Genomic DNA, 9944 nt, shown 5'->3' on the forward strand with positions numbered 1-9944 from the left:
TTATCAGAAGAGTGCTGGAAATGAGAAGAACTCACAAAATGTACGGGCTAAAAACATGAAGATAGGAAAACGTTCTTCGCTCTTGGGCTTTAGCGTTTTAAAGGAATAGGTGACCATTAAATCAAATATTTAGCAATTACTTGCTCAGTAAACAACCCTATTTTGAGAGCTGTGGGAAATACAAAGGCAAACGTGAGGTCGGTTTCCTGGTCTCGAGGACCTTTCTTTCTAATTGGGGAATGCAGACATAATCACGGGAGAAGGTAGAGATAAGCTCAGAACAACAGGCAGACGATTACCTTAATGTAATACATATGTGTTTAATTGAGAAATAAATTATACAGTGGCTGTGAAGGGAGTCCTGATGAGGGAGACAGGATGGGCCATGTTTGCTCAAGGAAGGCCTCACCGGGGAAGGGGTGTACGAATTGATTTTAATGGCGGGTGGTGTCGGGATAAGCCAGAGAGGGTAAGGATTGTGGGAAAGGTAAGCTGTATATTTGAGGGCTTAGGGGACTGACCAAGATAGGGCATTTATGAAGGTAGAAGGTGGGATCTCAGATTAAAAAGATAAATGAGTCTGCATTCTGAGCAGGGGCGGTTCCCTTTGAAACGCTAAGGGATTTGGATATTATCCTATAGAAAAGGAAGAGAGGCTGAAGATTTTTGATGGGTTTTGGTTTCCGTCTTCTTCCGCAAAGATGGCAGCTATCCAGTGATGGCCGTCTGTTCCAGCAGGCGGAGTGGAGGAAGTCCTAATTCAGCAGTTCATTTGCTCGCCATCCAGTCTTGCTCTAGTTCCTGCTCTGAGGTTGGCAAACATGTCCCTGCAGTGTGTTATACTTTGTGTTTCCAGCCTACCCCAACAGAGCTCAGCCTCTCCAGAGCTTGGGCTTTCCGCCAACAAGCCCCAATCTGTCCATGAATCAACTTTCAGCGTCTCCCGGCGGTATCTCCCCAAAGCTACTGCCCACCTGCTTGAACCTGCTGGTTTCCAAGGATACAGACGCGGTCCGCCCCTGCTCCCACCAGGCTGACGTCGTGGGCAGTTCTGGGCTTCTGTGTGAACGTCATGCATGCTCCACACATCTTGGCCACCTTCAGACTGTGTCCTGGTTGCCACTCAACTCCCCAGACGCACATTTCCAAGTGCTCATCGCTAGAAAACTCAGATCTTGATGATGTTTCCATAGCTAGATGCGTAGAACTAATGCACTCTCTGTCTCTACCTGGAGTCGTGGCTCAGCTCTTGCCCACCCAGTGCCTCCCATAGCTAGCCAGACAAGGCCAAGGAACACGAGGTTTAAAGCAAGGCAGTAAGTGCCTTACAGTTGCTTTTGTGTAAAATATATTAGAAGGTGAAAAATGGTGGCAAGGAAACTCGTTAGGAGGGGTTAGATGTGCCACGAGGTAAAAAGGCCTGGGCTCTGGAGGTGGTGCGGGGACTGAAGAGGAAGGGAGAGATACGAGATTAAAGAAAGGGAACAAAGAGGGCGGGGGGGGGTTGGTGGCTTCTTGGCCCTAAGGGACAGGGAGAAGGGGGGGTTGAAGAGGACTGGAGAGCTTCTGGTGTGGGGACTGAGAGAATGAGGGCGCCACTCGCAGAAATGGGGAAGCAGAGGGGACATTTCACAGGGATGGGCACGTTGAATTTAACTCCACAATAAAGTAAAAATGGGCCTTTTTCTCAATGTCTTATAGTAAGAGATGTTGCTAGTGGGTGATTTTGTCAGTAAAGAAAACAGAGGAACGAATCAGTAAGAGATCAAAGAATTTGTTTAGGGCAATGTTAATATGTAAGAAGGAGGAGAGGGAGGGAGTGGAGGAGAAGCCAATAAAAAGTGAAGAAAAGCCAAAGAGGTTCCAATGGAACCAAGTTATTTCAGGGTCACAGAAGTCAAATTTAAAAGGAAATATGCCAGGGGCGCCCGGGTGGCTCAGTCGTTAAGCGTCTGCCTTGGGCTCAGGTCATGATCCCAGGGTCCTGGGATCGAACCTCGCATTGGGCTCCCTGCTCTGCGGGAAGCCTGCTTCTCCCTCCCCCACTCCCCCTGCTTGTGTTCCCTCTCTCGCTGTGTCTCTCTCTGTCAAATAAATAAATAAAATCTTAAAAAAAAAAAAAAAAGAAATATGCCGGTCCTGTCAAATGCTCTTGAGAGGTGGTGGCGAATAGAGAAGACAAGTAATGTGGGAGTGAGGACGTCACGGTGCTCGCTGGTGCGCCCCCTCCCTGGTGGTAGAGACAGAAGTCAGACTACACCAGCCAGGAGGTCAACAATTACCAATAATGCTGGAAGTTTGCACCTAGGTGGGGATGAGTAAGTAGTAATCCTGGAGAGATTTGGCAGCGAGAAGCAAGATTTCTGCTCTGTGTGTGGAGGCAGAGAAACCAGTCCCTGCAGTTGTAAAGACTGGTAAGACACGGGATAAAGACATTCAGAAAGGGAGAAGAAGATGGAAGGAGGCTCTTATGCCTCTTGACCTGTTTTGTAAATAGAGGTGAAATCATTTCTCTTGAAGGGATATGGAGGGTTGAGTGCTTGAAGAGAGGAGAAATGGCGGGGAGGGTCATTGTAGATTAGGAGTTGGGGGAAAAAGCCAAGGTAAGAAACCCTCAGGAAATCACAGCGGTGCAGCAGCAGGTTAAAAGCAGAGAATACACATTTACAGTGAAGTCAGGCAGCTTCGAGAGAGCACAGCCGTGGAGCCCAGCAGTGGGGGAGAAAGAGAACCACCAAGAGGACCGAAGGTAGACACGGCTGAGGTTCAGATGGCAAAGGAAGTCTTGTTGGTCAAAGTTGAAGTAGTTGACCATTGGGTCTACTCTGGACGGATTTTGAAGTTCAGGGTTAGCAGCGGGGTGGCAGGGGGTGAGGGGGTGCAGGGAGCGATAGGGGGCTTAGGTGCGCAGATTGGGGCAGGAAACAGGTGGAGGCAGAGCTGGCTCGGGTGGGGTGCGGGGGGTGCGCTGTTTCTTGGCTGGTGTGGAGTATTCAGAAGGGTCTACTGGATCCTGAAGCAAAGAAACACATAGGTTGAGGCACTAAATAATCCTATTTAAAATAAGAGTCTTCTAGATAGGGTTTCTCAACCTTGCATGAGGACGGTCTGGGCTAGATGGTTCTCTGCGTTGGGGGCTTGTCCTGTGCATCGTAGGATGCTTGGCAGCTTCCCCGGTCTCTGCCCACCAGACACAGCAGTGTTACCCTCCATCACAACGACAGGAAAGCCTCCAGACATCGCCATATGTCCCCTGTGGGGAAGGGGGACTGTGCATAATTGCCCTGGGGTTGAGAACCTCCGGGATAGATGGTAACAGATTTTAAGGAACAAGAAAAAAGAATAGCCTAGCAAAGAGGTCATCTAAATAAGAGAAAGGAGTTGGAAAATATAAGTGATTTGCTGAATGGGATGAAATATGGTGTGTGTGTGTGTGTATACAATACAATATTATTCAGCTTTAAAAAAAAGGACATTCTGATACATGTTACAACATGGATGACCCTTGAAGACTTTCTGCTAAATGAAATAAGTCAGACACGAAACGACAAATATCACATAGTTCCATTTATATGAGGTACCTGGAGTCGTCAAATTCCTAGAGACAGCAGGTAGGACGGAGGTTGCCAGGAGCTGGGGGAGGGGAGCACAGGGAGTTAGTGTTGAGTGGGGACGGAGTTGGAGATGCTCTGGAGGCAGACAGAGGGGCACTTCTAGCGAGGCCTCTTGCTGGTCCTTCACATGGCCTTTGTACCGTGCACGCAAACTCCCCGTGTCTCTCTTCTTCTAGAATCCAGTCCCACTGGATTAGAGCCCCGTACGCAGGGCCTCATTTATGCTTGATTACCCCCTGGAAGGCCCTGTCTCCAGATACGGTCCAACGGACCATTAGGGCTTCAGCCGTGCATTTCGAGTAGGGGCATAGTTGGGTGACGTCGGCTCCCTTCTCCTCTCCCATTTAGATGGGGCGGTGGGCGAGGCCCACGTGGGCAGCCGGGTCGCCGGTGGCTTCAGCGTGTTACTGACTGAGCACAGGCTCTCCTCCAGGGAAGGAGGCGGCAGGAAGCAGTGATGGAGGGGCGCACTCTCCAAGGGTGCAGAAACCACAGATGTGGACGGGAGCAGGGATGAGCGCTGAATGTCCCGAGTGAAAGACACACCCGGTTTATAAGCTCGGGAACCAGTGATGGCCAATGCATTTGTTTATGAAGCAGTGAACAGCTTAAAACCGGGGATGTTCACAACACTCTAAATATATAATTCCTTCGAGGAGAGCTAAACAACCCACTATTTTCCACTGCTATTAAATATTAATAAGGAGGAGATGGCCTTCTTAAAAAGCACTTGGAGATGGCTTCTTAAAAGCACTCCTGGGTTTTCCGCAGAGCAGGTGACAGACTTGAGTTAATCTCTGACCAGTGAGACCATGAGCATTTAAAGTAATAGCCTTTACTGGTCCAGTGCTTTTTTTCCCATTTACGCTAAAGGCCTAATCTTTCCCAGCTTATGTTCTCACGCAGCTACAGTGAGAGAAGTGGCAGTTAGCTGTTCAATATGATGAAATGCTAAATATGGCTTATGCCAGACCTAATTGCCGCTACAAAGGACATGGAGACTCTGTGTCTGCGTGTGAAATGGGACTGCAGCTTGGCTGATCCGTCCTTGGCCACTCCTCCGATGGAGGTCCATTGCCGCATGATGGATTTGCCCGTTTGATTGCGAGGAGTGAGCAGGTGGGTGGCATCCAGGTCCAGTTCAGATGTTTGATATCGATACAGCCACAATCTAAACGCATGTTTAAAAATACAAATTAAAAAAGAGAGAGCGAGAAAGAGAAAGAACAGGTAAGAGAGAGCATGGTCTAGAGAAGTCTAAATGAATCAAATGGGCACTAGAGCGTCAGCATTCTAGAGTGTGTGGGCCCTCCGTGCACCCAGGACCTGCCACTGTGCGCTCTCTTCGCTTCCTTCCTTCCCTGGGCACCCCCCCCCCCCCGGGGAGTCAGGGCCTTCTCGTCTCTGCAGACCCATTCCCGTTCTTCCACGACGCTCGTTCGCTGACGCAGGAACACCCTCGTCCCTCGCCCTGCCTGCGGGTGCGCCCTCCCCATGGTGGACACTGGCTTCTTGGAGCCGAGGACCTGTGTCTCCTGGTCTGTGCCCCCAGAGAAACAACCCCTGAACCTCCAGGGCACCTGACGTTGGCTTTCCAGGCCTCTCCTTCATCTTGTCAGACGAGCACGCCTCTGTGGCCTCGCTTCCATCCTTCTAAGTTCCTCAACTCTGATGCTGGGAACCATCCGCCAAGGTCAGGGTCTCTTGGGAAAACCTGTTGGCGGCACATTGTAGGTGCAAAATCACCGCTTTAGCGCATTTTCTCTCTTTTCCTAACAAATGAAGCCGTGATTAGCTAAGAACCTCTACCTTAGGCATGACATCATTTCCACTTTGTGCAGCAACGCTCTGGGGCCCCCCAGGCCTGTGTTATGCCATCACCACCACATTCTCCTGGCCACATCTTCCATGGTCTTGGCTGGTAGGCACACACGAGGCCTGCGAATCCCTCAAGTTCTAATCTGCGTTAGTCTTCGGGTTTAAATCCATGAGCACACGACCTTGTCAACCTTCTTCTAGAGAACCGCTTCTCATTGCTAGTGTGCCAGGGGGTGGGGTTGTGGGGTCATGCCCGGGGGTGAATGCTCGGTGCCAGCACAGTCCGCGGGGTTGGGGCCCTCGGGGGCGTCAGCTGCAGAGGAACGTGGCCGAGTCAGCAGGGATGTTGGGGACACCTGGGACCCTCCGTCCACTTTTCTCCTCCCTCCGTTCGGAGCTCTCCCGCAGGAGGAACCCTCACCATGTGCCAAGTAGACTCTGCGGGCGGGGAGGACAGGCTTCAAGGAGTTGAGGGGCATCAGGCGGCTTTGGAAATTGGCCTTGAGATCATGCTGGCCCCCAACACAAGCTTTTGCTCCGCGGGTGCGCTGCGCCCGGGCTCGGCTACCGGGGGGGCCCTGGGCAGAGAGCGCGCAGGAACCCAGAGCTTGAGCACGCAGAGGGCAGCCAGGACGTCAGCGCTCAAGCTGAACGCACCTGCGAGCCCATGACACGGCGGGAGCGTCGTCCTGAGGTCCCTGAGCAAGCCGCGGAGGCCAGCGAAAGCCCTCCAGGAAGGGCCTTCCCAGGGGCGATGGGAGCCTGAGCGGGGGCCGGGCGAAGGGGTGGAGGCTGGTGGAGAGAGCGCGGGGAAGCACGTCGAGGGCAGGTGTCAGGTCTGAGGCTCAGTCTCAAGAAAGTTAAAAACCCGCGTGATGGCTGCGTGATTGCTTCCTGCAGACAGAAACAAGGGGCGTGGGCCCGCAGCACCGAGGAGCCCGCCGGCCCGAGATGGCGCGGGAACGCAGCGGCCCGGCCGCGCACGTCCGCGGTGGGTCCCGCGGGGAGCCCCGCAGAGTCTGAAGCCGGCCCGCTCCGCGGACACGGGCTCCGCGGACACGGGCGCCGGGAAGCTGGCCGGCAGGCGGGCAGCGGCTGCGGGGCACGGCCGGGAGCGCTGGGGTGCCTGACCGTGTTGCGGCCGAGGGAACCCGGCGGGGCGTCGGGGGCCCTGGGCCGCCTAGGGCCGCGGCCGCGGCTGCCCAGCCGCAGGGACCCCCCCCCGGGCTGCGAGAGGTGCCCCCACGCACTCTCTCTCGGGCAGGTGCAGGTGCGGTGCCGACCTCGAGCCACGCCCCTCTCACTTTCCAGGGAGACCCGACGGCGGGCGGAAGGATGCAGGGACCGAGGCTGCCTGGGAGAGAGCCCCCGACGGGTCCACAGGAGCGGACAGGCTGGGAAAGTGGGGGAGGGCGGAGGGAGAGAGATGATGCGGGCAGGGGGACGGATGGGGTTGAAGGAGGCTGGGCTCAGGGGGCGGCGGGTTTCGGTGGGGGAGCCTCTCGGGGCCGTCACAGGACCAGGAAGGGTCAGGGGCCGGGAAGGCGCCGAGGGGCCCAACACGGGGTGTGTCCGCCCTGACCCCGGGTCCTGCGACTGCTGCAGGGCGGTCTGGGGGCAGAAGACTGGCCCGGGCAGAGGCTACAGCTTCAGCGGACCGGCTAGGGGGGCAGGAGAACCAGGATGTGTTGCCGTGGCCGCCACCACAGCCTCAAAGCAGGGCCACGCTGTCCTCCGTCCTCCCCTCACGGGGCCTCCCTTTCTGCGCCGAGGGCGCTCAGGGCGCCAGCGCAGAGTCGTGGGCCGGGGCGTGCCGTGCGGGTAAGGGGCTGAGATCCCGGAGATGAGATGCGGCCGAAGCGGCGGGAAGCTCCCGCACGCAGGAATTGCCAGCCTTCTCTCAGGCCAGGCTTGGCTTCGTAGCCATCTCTCTCGGAGGTAAGCACTTCCCTGATGGGGGCGGCTGATGCTTCACCAGGGCTCAGCACCCTCGCTGGCCCAGCTCTTCCACGGGCAGATGACCCCTGTTGCCTGAGTGCAAGAAGGGGATGGTGGCCATCCCTCTCTGCGTCATCCATCCCCTGGGGAAACGGCGTACAAAATAGGCCCGGGATAAAACCAGCAACTGCAACCTGCATGTGTCTTTAGATACTATCCACTTACAAGTATCTAAAAAGATCCTTTTCAGGAGTTAAAAAAAAAAAGTGAAGGTGTAGATTTCATTCATCATCCCCTTCCGTGTTATTCTTTCTGAAAACAAATCTAACTCCGTTGCATCCTTACTGATTCCAGGACTGATTACAGGACCTAACCTCCTAGCACGGCAACTACCCACTTCCAGGCCAGTCCCATAAATCTTCCACCCACTTCTTAGCATGTGCCCTAAACTGCAAGCCGTCCGAATGCACATCAGGGCTTAGGCCTCTAGTTGATGATTCAGGAAATCCGGGCTGTGGCTGGGTTCCACACTCCTCTCTGCCTTCTTCTTCTTCTTCTTTTTTTTTTTTTTAAGATTTTATTTATTTATTTGACAGAGAAAGAGATAGCGAGAGCAGGAACACAAGCAGGGGGAGTGGGAGAGCGAGAAGCAGGCTCCCCGCGGAGCAGGGAGCTGGATGTGGGGCTCAATCCCAGGACCCTGGGATCATGACTTGAGCCAAAGGCAGACGCTTAACGACTGAGCCACCCAGGCGCCCTCCTCTCTGCCTTCTAGTAAATAGAACTCATCCTTTGGAATGAACTCAAATATCACATCCTCACAGGAGCCTCCTGCAGATCCTCCAGCAGTTACTGTGTCCTCACTACTCTTCTCTGCACGCACAGTCTTGCACTACCACCATGTAGCAGAGACCACTGGTAGGGTGAACTATGTGTAACTGACTTCTTTATGGATCAAAAACTGTCAAAAATCAGCAGTTTCATACAGTTCAACCAAATGGTTCTCCCTTATTGTCTGTGCGTGTGTGTGTGTGTGTGTGTCTTTAATAGAAATAGAATCCTTAATTATATCTGGGCAAGTGGCTGCTGATTAGTAAGGTTATATTTTGCAAGTGTGGTCATATGACTGAATTCTGGCCAATGAAATGTAAGCAAATGTATTAACCGACATTGTCTAGGTATCTTACTTAATAGATAACTTGTGTATACCCCTTGTTATTTCTTCGTAGTCCTTCATCCATCCTGTTCACTGGAATATACTTGTGATTGCTGGAGCTCTAGCAACCCTTTTGGAACACGAGGATAAGGAATGCACCCTAGAGATTATGGAGTGGTGCACTAGAAGTAGGTAGAGTCCCTAAGGTTTTTGGTGGCAAATCCACCACATCAGCTCTGGACAGATAGGGAATTTCTACTTTAGTAAGCCAAGGTTATTTGCAATGGAACCTACTCCTAACTGACTTGTAACGAATTTAGATTATTTCCTCATATGCTTGCTCTCTCACCAGACTGTGAATTCCTCAAAGGCAGGGGTTATATTTCTAAATCTTTGATCCCTCACGCATTCAGTAGCAAGCACTGGGCCTGGCAAATGCTCAATAATCTCTGTAAAGTATTTTGTTGTTGTTTTGAAGACAGTGATTCAAGAATAGCTTTTGTGAATGAAAGACAACATTTAAATATCATCAAAGTTACAGACAAACAGACTCAAAGAATACCAACAAATGAACAGGAAAATAGATGAAAAGGTGATCCATAGACATTTTTTACAAGAAACAATGTCAATACATATCAAAGCCTGACAATATGTATTTGGTTTTGCTGAGAAAAACTCACCTCAGGCAGTTCACTCACTGAGATGTGGAGGATTGAGGCCAATGAATACAACCGAGGTAAGGAGCCAGTAGATGCATTTGGAGAAAGATGGAGGAAGAGAAGGAATGAGAATTGGCAGTTTGTGGAACTTCCTCCAATCATTGACTTCGACGGTTTCAGTCTAAGTAAAAGCTGCAGACCTCGCTTGGTGGGGGGAAGGGGAGGAGCATGCTCTGAATTTAAGGAGTGCCAGCAACCACCGTTCCCAAAACTGAAAACTCTAGAAACTCTAAATCTTCCCTCTCTGTAAATTAGGGCTTTCTGTTTAACTGCCAGGAACAATACAAACTGGGCAGATAGCAGGCTATGAAATTGTTATAAATCAGAGGCTGAGCGCCCAGCTTCCCCGTAACGACCGTAACTGCATGTCACAGGCTGTGCTTAATCCGGGCTGCCGGCCACCGGCTTGATGATGAGACCACGGCAAGCCAATTTTCACTCGATGTGAGAAAGTTTATTGGTACAACTGGAGCTATCAGAATAATCGATTTATAAATCTAAACGAACCATTAGGGTGAAGGAGCCCTCAAAGATATTAGGGTCAATGTCTAAATCAATAATATTGTACCAGTCTAGTGACAAGTCAGATGTGCAAAAGAGCGTCAGTTTTGCGGCTGCAAATGAATCTCTAGTGATCAAATGTAATTTTGCTCCCTAATAGACATGTGGCAGGCATAATCGGTCTAATTCCCCTCCTCT

The sequence above is a fragment of the Mirounga leonina genome, unplaced genomic scaffold (assembly GCF_011800145.1).
Source record: "Mirounga leonina isolate KUSES-001 unplaced genomic scaffold, KU_Mleo_1.0 Mir_127, whole genome shotgun sequence".
NCBI classification, from domain to species: Eukaryota; Metazoa; Chordata; class Mammalia; order Carnivora; family Phocidae; genus Mirounga; species Mirounga leonina.